A 19,430-nucleotide genomic window follows, 5' to 3' on the forward strand; every position below is an offset into this window, starting at 1 on the left:
CCTTTAAGGTAACTTAAGATATCTTTCTTAAGGACCTGACCTTTAGTAATAGGTATGGTTATGGGACCAATTTCATTGCTATGTATAGAATTAAATGAGTCACTTCTGGCTACAGACATTATTGTATTGGTTTAGTATTTATTTAACTAAAATGCTAATACAATTTTTGCCAATAAAAAGAGAGAAAAATTTTATATTTCAAAAAAAAAATATTATTAATTTTGAAATATGAAAAATTAATATTCCGAAATATGAAAAATTAATATTTTTTGATTAACTTTGAAAATATGAAAAATCAATATTTTTGATTAATTTTGAAATATGAAAAATTAATATTTTTATTAATTTTTCAAAATTAATATTTAATAATATTTCAAGATATTAATGTCAATCTCGAAATATGAAAATTAATATTTCAACTTTTCAAAAAAAAATTATATCTTCAAAATATTAATATCGAAATATGATTTTTTTTTTTTTTTTCTCTTTTATAATAGTTTCTATTTACTTACAAATATATTATATCAATTATGATGGATATTATTAAATCTCATGCAATGCCTCCAATTATTATGTCAGTATATTTATGAAAATCTTAGCAGTGCTATCCAAATAATGTATATAAGTTTATGGCAGGGTTATAAACACAATACAAAGAAATAGAAACCCTTATCAACCATGTACCTACTAGACCATACAATTAATATAAATATCTGAATTCTTTTATTTAGTTAATATCCATAAACATATTGAACTATATTTGCAGTAAAAGGAAACTAAATAAAAGTTTATATGCGTTAAAACCAACTCTTAAGATATGCTATCCTTCTTACAAAACCCAGAAAAATATACCTTCACAATTCAGCCTTTTATTTATTTAACACAATGGGACTAAAAACCTTTAACATCCAAGCAATACAATTCTAAACAGTGTTTATAAAACAATAGGATAATATATATATATTCTGCTATTTAACTGCAATTTATCCCAATACAAAATTAACTGACAATATCAGAACTTGCATAGATGAGTTACTTGGTCAATCAGACGCAGATTTAAACAATATATATATAGGCTGTGAAATGCTAACTAAAACACACTCGGCTAGATTTGGAGTTTGGCGGTAAAAGGGCTGTTAACGCTCCGCGGGTTTTTTTCTGGCCGCACCATAAATTTAACTCTGGTATCGAGAGTTCAAACAAATGCTGCGTTAGGCTCCAAAAAAGGAGCGTAGAGCATATTTACCGCAAATGCAACTCTCGATACCAGAGTTGCTTACGGACGCGGCCGGCCTCAAAAACGTGCTCGTGCACGATTCTCCCATAGGAAACAATGGGGCTGTTTGAGCTGAAAAAAAACCTAACACCTGCAAAAAAGCAGCGTTCAGCTCCTAACGCAGCCCCATTGTTTCCTATGGGGAAACACTTCCTACGTCTGCACCTAACACTCTAACATGTACCCCGAGTCTAAACACCCCTAACCTTACACTTATTAACCCCTAATCTGCCGCCCCCGCTATCGCTGACCCCTGCATTACACTTTTAACCCCTAATCTGCCGCTCCGTAAACCGCCGCCACCTACGTTATCCCTATGTACCCCTAATCTGCTGCCCTAACATCGCCGACCCCTATATTATATTTATTAACCCCTAATCTGCCCCCCACAACGTCGCCGACACCTACCTACACTTATTAACCCCTAATCTGCCGAGCGGACCTGAGCGCTACTATAATAAATGTATTAACCCCTAATCCGCCTCACTAACCCTATCATAAATAGTATTAACCCCTAATCTGCCCTCCCTAACATCGCCGACACCTACCTTCAATTATTAACCCCTAATCTGCCGACCGGAGCTCACCGCTATTCTAATAAATGTATTAACCCCTAAAGCTAAGTCTAACCCTAACACTAACACCCCCCTAAGTTAAATATAATTTTTATCTAACGAAATAAATTAACTCTTATTAAATAAATGATTCCTATTTAAAGCTAAATACTTACCTGTAAAATAAATCCTAATATAGCTACAATATAAATTACATTTATATTATAGCTATTTTAGGATTAATATTTATTTTACAGGCAACTTTGTAATTATTTTAACCAGGTACAATAGCTATTAAATAGTTAAGAACTATTTAATAGTTACCTAGTTAAAATAATTACAAATGTACCTGTAAAATAAATCCTAACCTAAGATATAATTAAACCTAACACTACCCTATCAATAAAATAATTAAATAAACTACCTACAATTACCTACAATTAACCTAACACTACACTATCAATAAATTAATTAAACACAATTGCTACAAATAAATACAATTAAATAAACTATCTAAAGTACAAAAAATAAAAAAGAACTAAGTTACAGAAAATAAAAAAATATTTACAAACATAAGAAAAATATTACAACAATTTTAAACTAATTACACCTACTCTAAGCCCCCTAATAAAATAACAAAGACCCCCAAAATAAAAAATTCCCTACCCTATTCTAAAATACACAAATTACAAGCTCTTTTACCTTACCAGCCCTGAACAGGGCCCTTTGCGGGGCATGCCCCAAGAATTTCAGCTCTTTTTCCTTTAAAAAAAAACATAAAATACCCCCCCCCCAACATTACAACCCACCACCCACATACCCCTAATCTAACCCAAACCCCCTTAAATAAACCTAACACTAATCCCCTGAAGATCTTCCTACCTTGTCTTCACCATCCAGGTATCACCGATCCGTCCTGGCTCCAAGATCTTCATCCAACCCAAGCGGGGGTTGGCGATCCATAATCCGGTGCTCCAAAGTCTTCCTCCTATCCGGCAAGAAGAGGACATCCGGACCGGCAAACATCTTCTCCAAGCGGCATCTTCTATGTTCTTCCATCCGATGACGACCGGCTCCATCTTGAAGACCTCCAGCGCGGATCCATCCTCTTCTTCCGACGACTAGACGACGAATGACGGTTCCTTTAAGGGACGTCATCCAAGATGGCGTCCCTCGAATTCCGATTGGCTGATAGGATTCTATCAGCCAATCGGAATTAAGGTAGGAATATTCTGATTGGCTGATGGAATCAGCCAATCAGAATCAAGTTCAATCCGATTGGCTGATCCAATCAGCCAATCAGATTGAGCTCGCATTCTATTGGCTGATCGGAACAGCCAATAGAATGCGAGCTCAATCTGATTGGCTGATTGGATCAGCCAATCGGATTGAACTTGATTCTGATTGGCTGATTCCATCAGCCAATCAGAAAATTCCTACCTTAATTCCGATTGGCTGATAGAATCCTATCAGCCAATTGGAATTCGAGGGACGCCATCTTGGATGACGTCCCTTAAAGGAACCGTCATTCGTCGTCTAGTCGTCGGAAGAAGAGGATGGATCCGCGCTGGAGGTCTTCAAGATGGAGCCGGTCGTCATCGGATGGAAGAACATAGAAGATGCCGCTTGGAGAAGATGTTTGCCGGTCCGGATGTCCTCTTCTTGCCGGATAGGAGGAAGACTTTGGAGCACCGGATTATGGATCGCCAACCCCCGCTTGGGTTGGATGAAGATCTTGGAGCCAGGACGGATCGGTGATACCTGGATGGTGAAGACAAGGTAGGAAGATCTTCAGGGGATTAGTGTTAGGTTTATTTAAGGGGGTTTGGGTTAGATTAGGGGTATGTGGGTGGTGGGTTGTAATGTTGGGGGGGGGGGTATTGTATGTTTTTTTTTACAGGCAAAAGAGCTGAAATTCTTGGGGCATGCCCCGCAAAGGGCCCTGTTCAGGGCTGGTAAGGTAAAAGAGCTTGTAATTTTTGTATTTTAGAATAGGGTAGGGAATTTTTTATTTTGGGGGTCTTTGTTATTTTATTAGGGGGCTTAGAGTAGGTGTAATTAGTTTAAAATTGTTGTAATATTTTTCTTATGTTTGTAAATATTTTTTTATTTTCTGTAACTTAGTTCTTTTTTATTTTTTGTACTTTAGATAGTTTATTTAATTGTATTTATTTGTAGCAATTGTGTTTAATTAATTTATTGATAGTATAGTGTTAGGTTAATTGTAGGTAATTGTAGGTAGTTTATTTAATTATTTTATTGATAGGGTAGTGTTAGGTTTAATTATATCTTAGGTTAGGATTTATTTTACAGGTAAATTTGTAATTATTTTAACTAGGTAACTATTAAATAGTTCTTAACTATTTAATAGCTATTGTACCTGGTTAAAATAATTACAAAGTTGCCTGTAAAATAAATATTAATCCTAAAATAGCTATAATATAATTATAATTTATATTGTAGCTATATTAGGATTTATTTTACAGGTAAGTATTTAGCTTTAAATAGGAATCATTTATTTAATAAGAGTTAATTTATTTCGTTAGATAAAAATTATATTTAACTTAGGGGGGTGTTAGTGTTAGGGTTAGACTTAGCTTTAGGGGTTAATACATTTATTAGAATAGCGGTGAGCTCCGGTCGGCAGATTAGGGGTTAATAATTGAAGGTAGGTGTCGGCGATGTTAGGGAGGGCAGATTAGGGGTTAATACTATTTATGATAGGGTTAGTGAGGCGGATTAGGGGTTAATAACTTTATTATAGTAGCGCTCAGGTCCGCTCGGCAGATTAGGGGTTAATAAGTGTAGGTAGGTGTCGGCGACGTTGTGGGGGGCAGATTAGGGGTTAATAAATATAACATAGGGGTCGGCGATGTTAGGGGCAGCAGATTAGGGGTACATAGGGATAACGTAGGTGGCGGCGATTTGCGGTCGGAAGATTAGGGGTTAATTATTTTAAGTAGCTTGCGGCGACGTTGTGGGGGGCAAGTTAGGGGTTAATAAATATAATATAGGGGTCGGCGGGGTTAGGGGCAGCACATTAGGGGTACATAAGTATAACGTAGGTGGCGGTCGGCAGATTAGGGGTTAAAAATTTTAATCGAGTGGCGGCGATGTGGGGGGACCTCGGTTTAGGGGTACATAGGTAGTTTATGGGTGTTAGTGTACTTTAGGGTACAGTAGTTAAGAGCTTTATAAACCGGCGTTAGCCAGAAAGCTCTTAACTCCTGCTTTTTTCAGGCGGCTGGAATCTTGTCGTTAGAGCTCTAACGCTCACTGCAGAAACGACTCTAAATACCGGCGTTAGAAAGATCCCATTGAAAAGATAGGCTACGCAAATGGCGTAGGGGGATCTGCGGTATGGAAAAGTCGCGGCTGAAAAGTGAGCGTTAGACCCTTTAATCACTGACTCCAAATACCAGCGGGCGGCCAAAACCAGCGTTAGGAGCCTCTAACGCTGGTTTTGACGGCTACCGCCGAACTCTAAATCTAGGCCACTGTTTCTTTAAATCTATTAAATACAAATTGACTATGCATATAACTTATCTTACAAAACCTTGAATACGTTACCAAAGTAAAAGCAGTCGATATCCGATTATTCCTTGGTAGGAATTATTTTACCTCAGATCACCAATAAGTGTATATCGCAATCAATGAGAAGAAGGTAGATCAGCTTGTTTAGAATGAGTGTATTTTGGACGCCCAGCAATGTATCATTCAAGTCAGCAAAATCTGTCCCTTTCTCTCCATTGCATTCACTTTTTATTTGGTTTTCCCATCACTGGTAAATTGTGGGTGGCCCTGCGGGAGCTGACCTTCCCATTGGTTATCTGGGAAGTCTAAATCGGATTGGCCCTTGGAAATTTCATTTTTAACAACCAGAGAGAACCTTCTGGCTGTAGTTCTCGCAACATAACACCAGGTGGCAGCAGACGTACAAACAAACAAATACAACAAGACCATCTCTAACATTTTTAAGCAAGTTAAAAAAAAATTTCTTTCATAAAATGGTTATTTAATCAGATCACACTCTCTGCATTAATCATATATAACCCCAATTACAGATGGTTAATATTAGGTTATTTTTTTCTGATTATTCTGATACCAAATATGTTATATTATTAACATTTTATTATATTAAGGTAATTTAATACTGCTAATTATTAGTTTAAAATGCATTACAATGTTATCGGTATCCTGGCATTTATATGTGAATAATAGCTTATTTTTAATTCAGTATTGTACTGTATTCCAAGTGAATCCTGTCTATGTAGATCTGAAATAAAAATAAATGTTAATAATCACTTCTCTTCAGGTCCATAAACATCTATTCATGTTCTTAAACACACAGAGGCTAAGATATTCATGCTTTCAAAACATACACATATATATACACATATATATATATATATATATATATATATATATATATATATATATACATCTCATATCCATTAAAATATATACAGTTGTTTTGAAATCATAATGTAAGTCATGGGCCTTCACTGTATTATCCTAACATTCTAACTTTTCAGTAACTTCAGTTGCCAGACTTTTTGTCTCATACTCACCACATGGGGTCAATCCACGAGTAGTTGTAAAAGTCTTAATGCAGCATATTTCCTGTTTAGCTAGTAGTGCAGATGTGTATTTGATGTTTAAGGATGATTAACACCTATGTATATAAAAGCTGTTTCTCTATGATTTTGATCAGTTCCAAGATGGGTATTTCAGACATTTCGTCTCCATATATTTTGTGTGGTGTTACCTATCTGACAATCTATCCTCTTAATTTGCCTTTTATGACTCATCCTGTTCTCTTTCAAAATTACTTCCCCCAACATTCCTCTAAGTGACTGTATTAAATTGGGCAGGCCAAATGTTCCATTGTATCAAAGTGCTGTCATTTAACATTGGTTCCCAGGCAATCATACAGAGGTTCCTGAAACTGTGTTAATTTTAGTTCCTTGCTAAATTATACAATTGCATAATTTAACATATTGAGTGTGTGAGATCTCTTGTGTAATTGAAGAAATGGGAGAGAACTGAACCTGTCCTACAGACCATGTTCATATCCACAGATCTATTAAATAAAGAAAAATATACCTCTATATATTATTTAATAATATTTCAAATACCTTGACATATATATATATATATATATATATATATATATATATATATATATATATATATATATATACAGTATATATGCTAAAGCCCTTTGCAGTCCTTTCATTTTCTAACACTTGCCACCTCATATCTTTGAGCCCTTTTAACTTTTTTATGCAATACTGGATTGGAACTGTACTTTTAAATGTATTTTTAAGTGTTTTTTTCATACTTTATAATCAAGGATAACAGTTAACCGTAGCTCTGAAGTTGCGCTATCCCAATGCACATTAAATTCAATTGCGTTCAAACAAACATGTTTACTTTCAACTCATAGTACACCTGCTACTTCTGATGTGTGCAAAGAGCCTTTTCGCTCGCGTGCAACAGCTAAGAGTCTAGCTCCTAGTCTAGCCCAAAGGGTCATAGTTTAACACCTTAGAAATATAGGAAGACATATTTTGATTGTAGAAAGGGGATTGTAAGTTTAATAAGTTTTAGGACAGCCTTATGCATATGCCAGTCATTCTTGTATGCCTGTGAAATAATTGCACCTACCACAGCTATTGGATATCTTCTAAAAGAATCAACCTCCCTTTCTGTAAAGAGGTTTTACACATATTACTCCTGAACCTGATATACTTAACTTTGGGATCATGACCCTTGCTGTTAAGTGTTCAAAAAATATCATAGAAGCTCACTATTTCTTTATATTTATTTCTTTACTTTTTCAAGATACCAGGGAGGGTAACGTGGTAAATATAAATAAAAAAGAAAAACTAATCAAAAACAGAAAATGCAGACAATATATGAACCATCATACAAAAAAAAAGAGAAAATATATCATCTTGTTTATAAAGAGATATAGTAAGACAGCGCAATAATTTAATAATTTCATGCAATTCATAAACAAATTCCTATGCTGTACATTTCCATGATATACTATCCTATAGAAATCAATATTAAAACAGACAATCGGCCGTATATTCCCCAACCCCTGGGGTTTTGAGATTATATAAATGGCAGCTACTCCTGTTACCATATAAGAAAAAGCAGATTGACATTTCGGTGGTAATATACAAATAGTCAAAACAGAGTAAAAGTGAGGAAGACATTAATAAAAGGGAATCAAAAAATAATATTTTCGACTTCCTCCTAGACTTCAACTTTCAGCCTGGGTAGTCACCCAAAAGACCATGAGTCGGGGGGGGGGGGTTAGATATCTCTTAAGACCTATATTTGGAAATAGTCGGATTTATGGAATTGTAATGTAAGCATACATTGGACTGATAATGGATATGACAAAATAACTCTCCAACATTTAGTAAAAAAAGCACAAACTTGCCTATCTTTTTGTGTCATAATATTAAAATGCTCGAATATAATTTGGGAATGTATCATTTTGAAAAAAACAGATAAGGTAGGTGCATTTCTGGATTTCTACTCCATTAAGATTAAATTGTGGCCTATCATAATAATAGAATTGATTAGGTTATGGTCTTTTATATTTAGGTCTCTACAGAGAAAAATTATGTATTTTGGGTTGAGAGGGATGATATTTTATTTATCCAGTAAAGAAGTTTGTTCCAAAATTTGAGAATTTTTGGACAGTACCCTAAGCAGTGTATGATATCTGGGCATTACATCTAGAGCAAGTTACATCACCATAATTTTTCCATTTATGGAAGATGAAAGAAAGCAGAAGCGCCACATGGCCTAGTATTGTATGTACAAAGATGTATATAGGAGCGCCAAAGGCTAAGGTATACAACAGGTTAATACTTCAGCAACACCACTAGTTATCTATGGGTGTGTAAAGACAAATAGATGGAATCTATTAGTTACAATACAATCCACCAAAAAAAGGTCATATAAATGATGATTTAATTCACATTTAGTAAAACATTAAAAACAGTTTAAAAAACAGTATAAAAAACATAGATGATCAGACCTATCAAGGTGGGATAAGAATCTGAAATCAAAATTATATAAGATCAGATCTATCTATTAGCTAATCAATTTGTGGTTCAGATAATTATTCCATTATCTCAGAGAATGGTCACAACATTAATGTAAATCGTACAATTGTGATCTAAAACAATGTGTGTATCAAGTGGTGGCCCAAATATGGGTTAAAATCATGTATACAACTATTGTGAAAAAATTAGAATTAAAAATTGAAAATTGAAAAATAAGTGAATAAAAAATTAGTGAATAAAAAATTCAAATTGAGCCAAGATAAACTGTGCCTAGCCCAAATTGGATCGAGTACCGGTATGATCAAAAAAAGATGACAAAAATGTGCTGAGAAAGTGTTCAAATATACTTTCAAAAGTGATTACTAAAAAGCCGTGTGTCACAATCCTAATGTCACAATTTCAATTACAGTGACAATGTTGTCTCTGATAGATATATAAACTAAACAAAGATATCTAATATAAATCCCTATTTAACAATGTTAATCCTGCAGATAAAAACTAAACAGAGATATCTAATACAGAGATATCTAATAGCAATAATTAAATCAACATATAATTAAATGTTATGGATAATAGGTTCAATCCATCTTTGGTCCCCAAATGATCAAATTGATTTCCACATAAGTCCCCAAAGCAAGCGAATTGAGTCCAAATTTTATAGTCCTATATTGATCCCATGAATAACTTCAATTCTTAAAAATAGGTGGAAATAGTCCCAGATTCCCAATCCGTAGAATTAAAGTCCTGTGGGAAAAAACAAAGTGCACTAAACACAAAGGCCTATGGGATATAATGTTTTACTAAATGTGAATTAATTCATCATTTATATGAACCTTTTTTGGTGGATTGTATTGTAACTAATAGATTCCATCTAGTTGTCTTTACACACCCATAGATAACTAGTGGTGTTGCTGAAGTATTAACTTGCTGTATACCTTGGCTTTTGGCGCTCCTATATACATCTTTGTATCGCACTTTTCTTTAGGACCTTATTAGGGGGTCTATTTATAGTGTAGCAGGTACATTTATCCGGGCGCTAGCTGCTTATTTCTAATCGTTGACTAGTATTGTATGTACTTGTGTGAAGATATACATAAAATGTTTCACTCACATTTATTTAAGCACCCCTCTTGGTGCAAATAGCACAGGCTGGAATCAAACAGTCATCCAGCAGACTGGCCTCAGGTACAGCTCCAACCGCAGTGTAATGGATAAGGCTACTGTGTCTCAAAAATTTCTTGCACCATATGAAATGGTAGTGGTGATAAATGATGATATAGCAGCAAGTGGTAAGTTAAAAACTTACTTTAATAAAATCAAATAAAAACAGCAACGTGTTTCTCAGCCAACCAATCAGTTTAAGCCTGATGAAACAGCCATTGGTTGATTGAGAAACACGTTTTTATTTGATTTTATTAAAGTAAGTTTTTAACTTACCACTTGCTGCTATATCATCATTTCTCACCACTACCATCTCATATGGCGCAAGAAATTTTTGAGACACCGTATCCTGATCCATTACACTGCGTTTGAAGCTGTACCGGAGGCCAGTCTGCTGTATGACTGTTTGATTCCAGCCTGCGCTATTTGCACCAAGAGGGGTGCTTAAATAATTGTGAGTGAAACATTTTATGTACATCTTCACACAAGTACATACAATACTAGGCCATGTGGCACTTCTGTTTCCTTTCATCTTCCATAGATTACTGACCCGTGGATCTTGGCCCTTGATCCACTCACAGACATCTGTCTGACCTGGATTTTACCCACATACTCTGGTTGCTTATTTCAATATACCCTCAATTTATATATGGGACTTTTATATTGATTTATATACTTTTGTTCCTTTTCTTTATTTGTTTTTTTGTAATATTTCCTTGCTTTGCTTTTTCACTAATAGAGTGTTGTTAATCTCTCTACTATTTGCCCTCTATATTCTAATATTTAGATTTGTATATTTACAGAGCTAACAAATCCAATCTAGGACGCCCCCTATATATATATTTTACTGTATTGATTTTTCAATTTACCTAATCTTTTAGGGGTAATATAGACATTATTTTATTAGTTTTATGTGAGATTCTTTCCATGTGTTAGAGATAGGCGCCTCTCTGATCCACTTAATTAGATTTTATTTCAGTTGAGTTCAAATCTGGAAAATGTTTTAGCCATTTTGAGTAGATCAGGCTTAAGGCATTTTGCCCTTGTTTAGCTAGGCAAATTTTATAAAGCAGGGAAATAGAATGGAACCCTTGTCTGTATAGTTTGATATAGACATCGAGTTTACTGGAATGGGCCACCGTTTGAAAAAGCTCTGTATTGCTTTTGATAAAATGCCTAAGTTGCAGTTATGCATAGAAAGACTTACTAGAGATATTAAATTCTGCAGAAATAGCGTTAAAAGTTTTTAACTGGTTGGTATTATCCAGTGTTTGGGCTATATACACTAATCCTTTTTGTACCCACATTTCAAACACTTGAGATTTTATTCCTGGTATGAAATTAGGGTTACCTATAATTGGAAGAAAAGAGGACATAAGGTAATTTATGTCAAGAGGGAGGCATAATTTCTGCCATGCAACAATAGAGTTGTATAGGGTAGTCAAGTTTTGTATATTTGATGGAATTTGTTTTTTTATGGCAGTGGAGAATTGCATTAAGTAGAAAAGGGGATATTACTAGCTCTTCAAGATCAACATATGTTAGATAGTTTTCCTTAGAGAGCCAATCAACTGCATAGCGAGCCAATATTATAATATTATATAGTTTAATATAAGGGAAAGAGAACCCCCCATATTCCGTATTGAGAGCAAATGTCTTCCCCCCCAAATGAAATTAGCTGATGTTTTATAGAAGGATTTTATATCTTTATTTATAACGAACAAGGGTAAGTTTTGCATAATATATAGGCGTTGAGGGAATAATATTATTTCAATTAGCATTAATTTAGCTGAGAAGGATATGGGGAACGATTGCCATCTGTTCATTTTAGATATTGCTCCTGTAAAGAAAATTGTAAGATTAAGTTTATACCAGTTCTTGGGATTCTTATTTAAATAAATGCCAAAATATCTAATGCATTCCACTTCATTAAAGATTTATTTTATAGTCAGAAATTGAACTAAATAGGTCAAAAATCTGTAGAGAGGTAAAAATGGTAGTTTTAGTGTTCTTAAGAAATAAAAGTAGATCATCCGCATATAATGAAAGTATTAGTTCCTTATTCCCTAATCTAATTCCTTTTAATTCCTGTCTGAGGAGGATTGCTAGGGGTTCAATTGCTACCTTGAATAAGAGTGGGGAAAGTGGACAGCCTTGTCTTGTGCCTTTATTTAAAGTAAAACTAGTTGTCAAGCTGCCATTCACAATGATAGAGGAAACAGGATAATTATGTATCGCTTTGACGAACGTTAAAAATTTTCTTGAGAAGCCAAAATTTCAGAGATGAAGAATATAGATGATCCCAAATTACGGAATTGAAGGCCTTTTCAGCGTCTACTATCAGAAGAGCAAAATCTGTATTAGTGATATTTTTCTTCTTCTCAAACTCATTCCAAAAGTATTCTAAAAATAGCGCTACTTTGCATGTGTTCTTAGTAGGGGAGCTACCTGACATGAAACCGGTCTGATCTTCATGTATGATCTCATTTAGGCATCTTTTGAGTCTATTTGCAACAATGTAGGTAAATATTTTATAGTCTACATTTAATAGAGATATGGGTCTGTATGAACCTGGGTCTTTTGGGGTTTTCCCTTTTTTGAGTATTTGTGTGATAAGTGAGGATGAAAAATATTTGGATATCATTTGATCTTTAGTGAAATATTTGTTGTATAATGAGGTTAATGTGTCTAAAATATCAGATTTTAAGATTTTAAACAATTTAACTGGTATTTGGTTTGGACCTGGAGCCCAATTTAGCAGCATCTATAGCTTCCAATATTTCTTCGGCGTAATATGGGGGTGTTCAAGTTTTCTAGAAGAGCAGAGTAAACTTTAGGGAGTTTCACTTTATTCCAAAAGGTATGTTTTTTAACAGATTTATTTATTTTGGGGTATAAATATTTTCAAAGTATTTAAGAAATACTTTTTTTAATACTTACAAGATCTGTGTATCTTGTAGTCCCGTCAATAATGGCTTCGATTGTATTTATTTTTTTCCTTGCTTTATCTAATCTAGCTAGGTATTTAGCAGATTTACCAAAATGGCCTTTGTAAATTGCATTTATTTTAAGTTCTTCCCAGGAAGTTTTTGAGTGATACAAAGATCTCTTTCTTGTCTGGCTTTCTTGTGTTGTAGCTCCCGTGCTTTAAATTTATTTTTTGTTTAAACATATATGCTTTAATTTCCCCTCTGAGATAGGCTTTGAAAGTTTCCCAAAATATTTCTATTTTATTACAATACAATTATTATATTTTTTTATATTCTCTCCACTTCTGAACTAACCAATTTCCAAATTGTGTATTATTTACAAAAAATTTTGGAAAAAAGAACTTGGAAGCTTTTTCTGGGTCAAATATTCCAGTTTGAATTTCTAGGTAGATAATGGCGTGATCAGAAATAACGTCATTTATTTCGGTTCTAGTTTCTAGAAAAAGTAGTGAATCTGAGATTAGGAAACAGTCAATCCGAGAGAGAGATCTGTATGACTTAGATTCACAAGTGTATAATTTTGTTTCATGATGTTGCAGTCACGGTATGTCATGTACTTTTAAGTCTTTGCATAATTTTGTGAAAATCTGAGATTTTTTATTTGAATGGCCAGTGTTTTTTTGACCAAGCTTATCTACAGATCGAGTGGGAATCAAGTTAAAGTCACGTGAAACAATTAAATGTTGTCCAATATATTTAGATAGGAATATGTTAAGTCTGTGCCAGAACTCTGAATCTGCTTTATTGGGTCCATATCTGTTGCATAGGATATATTTCTTGTCTGAGATTTCTATTTCTAAAATTAGCCGTATTTCATTGTTAAGTAATATCGCTACACCCCTTTTAATGTGGAGGCACGGGGAGGCAAAAACTTCCCCCACCCATTTACTCTTGAGTTTTGTTATATCCTTATCTTTAAGATGTGTTTCTTGGATAAATGCTATGTCCGGGTTATGTTTACCTAGCTGCTTTATTATCAGCTTTCTTTTTATCAGGGAACTGATACCCCCTACTTTCCAGGAAAGGTATTTAATAAAAGTTCTCATTATAAAAGTGAGAGAAACATAGTCCTACATTGTTTTTTCCACCCGTGCGGAAGTGAAGAGCAGGGAAAGAAGAGGGGGGAAAAAGGGGGGGGGGGGGAGAAACAAAGACTAAATAAAAACAACACGACCAGAGTATTAATAATCTTATTCACTCTTATCATTCTATAAGAGAATGTATAGTATGTAGGAGCTAGGATCATCTTCCCAATATAAATCAGATTATGTAAGAGATATATTTCTTTGTTTAAAAAAATCTTTAACTTCTTCAAGTTTAGATAATGTGGTAGTAAAATCATTTTCCTCTATGGTAATTTTTGCTGGGTAAATGAGTCTAGCTTTGACTCCAATATTTATTAGCTTTGTACAATATGGTGCCATTTTTCCTCTTTATTGAGGTTTCACTAGAGAAATCCTGAAAGAGAAGTATTTTATATTCTCCTAAAAACAAATATAGCCTTAACAAATTAATCTTGTCTTAATTCAGAAATTTAACCATGATTGGTCTGTTAAATTTAAAGCCTGTGTTGTTTACTCCCTCCTATGGGCCCTTTCAATTGCTAGAGGTAGGTTTTGTTGTTGAATTCCCAGGGCTTGGAGTAATATAACAGTGGAAAAGTTAAGTACATCAGAGAATTCTTTATTTTCTGGGAGGCCAATCATTTTCAGGTTGTTGCGTCTCAATCAATCTTCTAGATCATCTAATCTAGTTTGTAATAATTGAAGGTGTTGTCCCTGGGTATTCAACAACTGATCTTGGGAATTAAGTTTATCCTCTGCTTCAGAGACCCTATCTTCTATCTCATTTAGCCTGTAAGCAAATTGTCTAATTTATGTGGTTAGACTTGATATCTGTGTTTTCACAAGTTCAAATTGGGGTAAAAATATATCTGAGAGTTGACTTACTGTAGGTTTAAGTTCTATTTTAGAGGTTGCTGATGTACTAGTGGTGTCAAGACATGTTTCAGACACATGATTTTTCTTATCTTTTTGTTTGACAGGCATGGTAGGTGAATAGAGTTTACTGTGTGTGATAAATCTTTCCATGTGCAGAAAACAACAAAAAAGAAGTGAAACCGTTTTAACTCTTATTGAGCGAGAAAAGCATAAGAACATAACTGGTGAATATGTATTAAAAACTTGCTATGCTAAAATTGCATAGCAGTGTGCATGTTGAAATATAAATGATTTGAGTGACAAGTGTGGCAAAAAAAAATGTGCATCAAGGTCACTATTTCTTGAATAATCAGATTGAGCTTGCATTCTATTGGCTGATCGGAACAGCCAATAGAATGCGAGCTCAATCTGATTGGCTGATCGGATCAGCCAATCGGATTGAACTTGATTCTGATTGGCTGATTCCATCAGCCAATCAGAATTTTCCTACCTTAATTCCGATTGGCTGATAGAATCCTATCAGCCAATCGGAATTCGAGGGACGCCATCTTGGATGACGTCCCTTAAAGGAACCGTCATTCTTCAGTTGGACGTCGTCAGAAGAAGATTGATCCGCGCTGGAGGTCTTCACGATGGAGCCGTTCCTCATCGGATGAAGATAGAAGATGCCGCTTGGATCAAGATGGTTGCCGGTCTGGATCGCCTCTTCTTCCCGGATAGGATGAAGACTTTGGAGCCTCTTCTGGACCTCTTCAGCCACAGGATTATGGATCGCCAGCCCCCCGCTTGGGTTGGATGAAGATTTTGGAGCCAGGACCGATCGGTGATACCCGGTGAGGTGAAGATAAGGTAGGAAGATCTTCAGGGTCTTAGTGTTAGGTTTATTTAAGGGGGGTTTGGGTTAGATTAGGGGTATGTGGGTGGTGGGTTGTAATGTTGGGGGGGGTATTGTATGTGTTTTTTTACAGGCAAAAGAGCTGAATTTCTTGGGGCATGCCCCGCAAAGGGCCCTGTTCAGGGCTGGTAAGGTAAAAGAGCTTTGAACTTTTTTAATTTAGAATAGGGTAGGGCATTTTTTTATTTTGGGGGGCTTTGTTATTTTATTAGGGGGCTTAGAGTAGGTGTAATTAGTTTAAAATTGTTGTAATATTTTTCTAATGTTTGTAAATATTTTTTTATTTTTTGTAACTTAGTTCTTTTTTATTTTTTGTACTTTAGTTAGTTTATTTAATTGTAGTTATTTGTAGGTATTTTATTTAATTTATTTATTGATAGTGTAGTGTTAGGTTTAATTGTAACTTAGGTTAGGATTTATTTTACAGGTAAATTTGTAATTATTTTAACTATTTTAGCTATTAAATAGTTCTTAACTATTTAATAGCTATTGTACCTGGTTAAAATAAATACAAAGTTACCTGTAAAATAAATCTAAATCCTAAAATAGCTATAATATAATTATAATTTATATTGTAGCTATATTAGGGTTTATTTTACAGGTAAGTATTTAGCTTTAAATAGGAATAATTTATTTAATAAGAGTTAATTTATTTTGTTAGATTTAAATTATATTTAACTTAGGGGGGTGTTAGTGTTAGGGTTAGACTTAGCTTCAGGGGTTAATACATTTATTACAGTAGCGGCGAGATTAGGTCCGCAGATTAGGGGTTAATAATTGAAGTTAGGTGTCAGCGATGTTAGGGAGGGCAGATTAGGGGTTAATACTATTTATTATAGGGTTATTGATGCGGGAGTGAGGCGGATTAGGGGTTAATAACTTTATTATAGTAGCGGTGCGGTCCGCTCGGCAGATTAGGGGTTAATAAGTGTAGGCAGGTGGAGGCGACGTTGAGGGGGCAGATTAGGGGTTAATAAATATAATATAGGGGTCGGCGGTGTTAGAGGCAGCAGATTAGGGGTACATAGCTATAATGTAGGTGGCGGTGGTGTACGGAGCGGCAGATTAGGGGTTAATAATACTATGCAGGGGTCAGCGATAGCGGGGGCGGCAGATTAGGGGTTAATAAATATAGGGGTCGGCGGTGTTAGGGGCAGCAGATTAGGGGTACATAGGGATAACGTAGTTGGCGGCAGTGTACAGAGAGGAAGATTAGGGGTTAAAAAATTTAAATATAGTGCCGGCGATGTGGGGGGACCTCGGTTTAGGGGTACATAGGTAGTTTATGGGTGTTAGTGTACTTTAGAGCACAGTAGTTAAGAGCTTTATAAACCGGTGTTAGCCCAGAAAGCTCTTAACTACTGACTTTTTTCTGCGGCTGGAGTTTTGTCGCTCACTTCAGCCACGACTCTAAATACCGGCGTTAGAAAGATCCCATTGAAAAGATAGGATACGCAAATGACGTAAGGGGATCTGCGGTATGGAAAAGTCGCGGCTGGAAAGTGAGCGTTAGACCCTTTCCTGACTGACTCCAAATACCGGCGGTAGCCTAAAACCAGCGTTAGGAGCCCAACTCTAAATCTAGGCCTAAGATATCTCATAAAGAGGCTTTACAATGAAAGGACACTGTGTATAATAATTTTCTATTATAATTATTATTATTATTTTTATTATCTTTCAGATAGATTACGAGTTTTGAGCGCTACAAGGAAATGAATGACCACCACAAAATCGGCGGTATTTAACCTCCCTATAGCGCTGCTATTACAGGTTTTGCAATTTTTTTTTATTAACCCCTATTCTGCAGCTCCCCGACATCGTCACCACTAAAATAAACTTATTAACCCCTAAACAACCGCCCTCCCGCATCGCAAACACTATTTAAATATTATTAACCCCTAATCTGCTGTCCCGCCCACATCGCCCCACTATACTAAAAGTTATTAAGCCCTACACTGCCACCACTATAATAAACATATTAACCCCTAAACCGCCGCACTCCAACCTCGCAAACACTAGTTAAATATTATTAACCCCTAATCTGCTGTCCCTAACATCGCCGCCACCTACCTACATTAATTAACCCCTAATCTGCCGTCCCCAACGTCGCCGCCACTGTACTATATTTATTAACCCCTAAACCTAAGTCTAACCCTAACACCCCCTAATTTAAATATAATTAAAATAAATCTAAATAAAATCTACTATTAATAACTAAATAATTCCTATTTAAAACTAAATAGCTATAAAATAAAACCTAAGCTAGCTACAATATAACTAATAGTTACATTGTATCTAGATTAGGGTTTATTTTTATTTGACAGGCAAGTTTGTATTTAATTTAACTAGGTAGAATAGTTACTAAATACTTATTAACTATTTACTAACTACCTAGCTAAAATAAATACAAATTTACCTGTAAAATAAAACCTAACCTGTCTTACACTAACACCTAACCTTACACTACAATTAAATAAATTACCTAAATTAAATACAATTACATAAATTAAAGGGACAGTCTACACTAGAATTGTTATTGTTTTACAAGATAGATAATCCCTTTTTTACCCATTCCCCAGTTTTTCATAACCAACACAGTTATATTTATATATTTTTTACCTCTGTGATTATCTTGTATCTAAGCCTCTACAAACTGCCCCTTTATTTCAGTTCTTTTGACAGACTTGCAGTTTAGCCAATCAGTGATGGCTCCCAGGTAACTTCACGTGCATGAGCACAGTGTTATCTATATGAAAAACATGAACTAACATCCTCTAGTGGTGAATAACCTGTTAAAATGCATTCTTAAGAGGCGGCCTTCAAGGTCTAAGAAATTAGCATATGAACCTCCTAGGTTAAGCTTTCAACTAAGAATAACAAGAGAACAAAGAAAAATTGGTGATAAAAGTAAATTGGAAAATTGTTTAAAATTACATGCCCTATATGAATCATGAAAGTTTTTTTTTGGACTAGACTGTCCCTTTAAATACAATTACCTAAATTACAAAAAAAACAAAACACTAAATTACACAAAATAAAAAACAAATTACAAGATATTTAAACTAATTACACCTAATCTAATAGCCCTATCAAAATAAAAAAGCCCCCCCAAAATAAAAAAAAACCCTAGCCTAAACTAAACTACCAATAGCCCTTAAAAGGGCCTTTTGCAGGGCATTGCCCCAAAGAAATCAGCTCTTTTACCTGTAAAAAAAAATACAAACAACCCCCCAACAGTAAAACCCACCATCCACACAACCAACCCCCCAAATAAAGCCATAACTAAAAAACCTAAGCTCCTCATTGCCCTGAAAAGGGCATTTGGATGGGCATTGCCCTTAAAAGGGCATTTAGCTCTATTGCAGTCCAAAGCCCTAACCTAAAAATAAAACCCACCCAATAAACCCTTAAAAAAAACTAACACTAACCCCCTGAAGATCCACTTACAGTTTTGAAGAGCCGACATCCATCCTCAACGAAGCCAGGAGAAGTTCTAAGCGAAGCGGCAAGAAGTCCTCAACAA

The sequence above is a fragment of the Bombina bombina genome, chromosome 3 (assembly GCF_027579735.1).
Source record: "Bombina bombina isolate aBomBom1 chromosome 3, aBomBom1.pri, whole genome shotgun sequence".
NCBI classification, from domain to species: domain Eukaryota; kingdom Metazoa; phylum Chordata; class Amphibia; order Anura; family Bombinatoridae; genus Bombina; species Bombina bombina.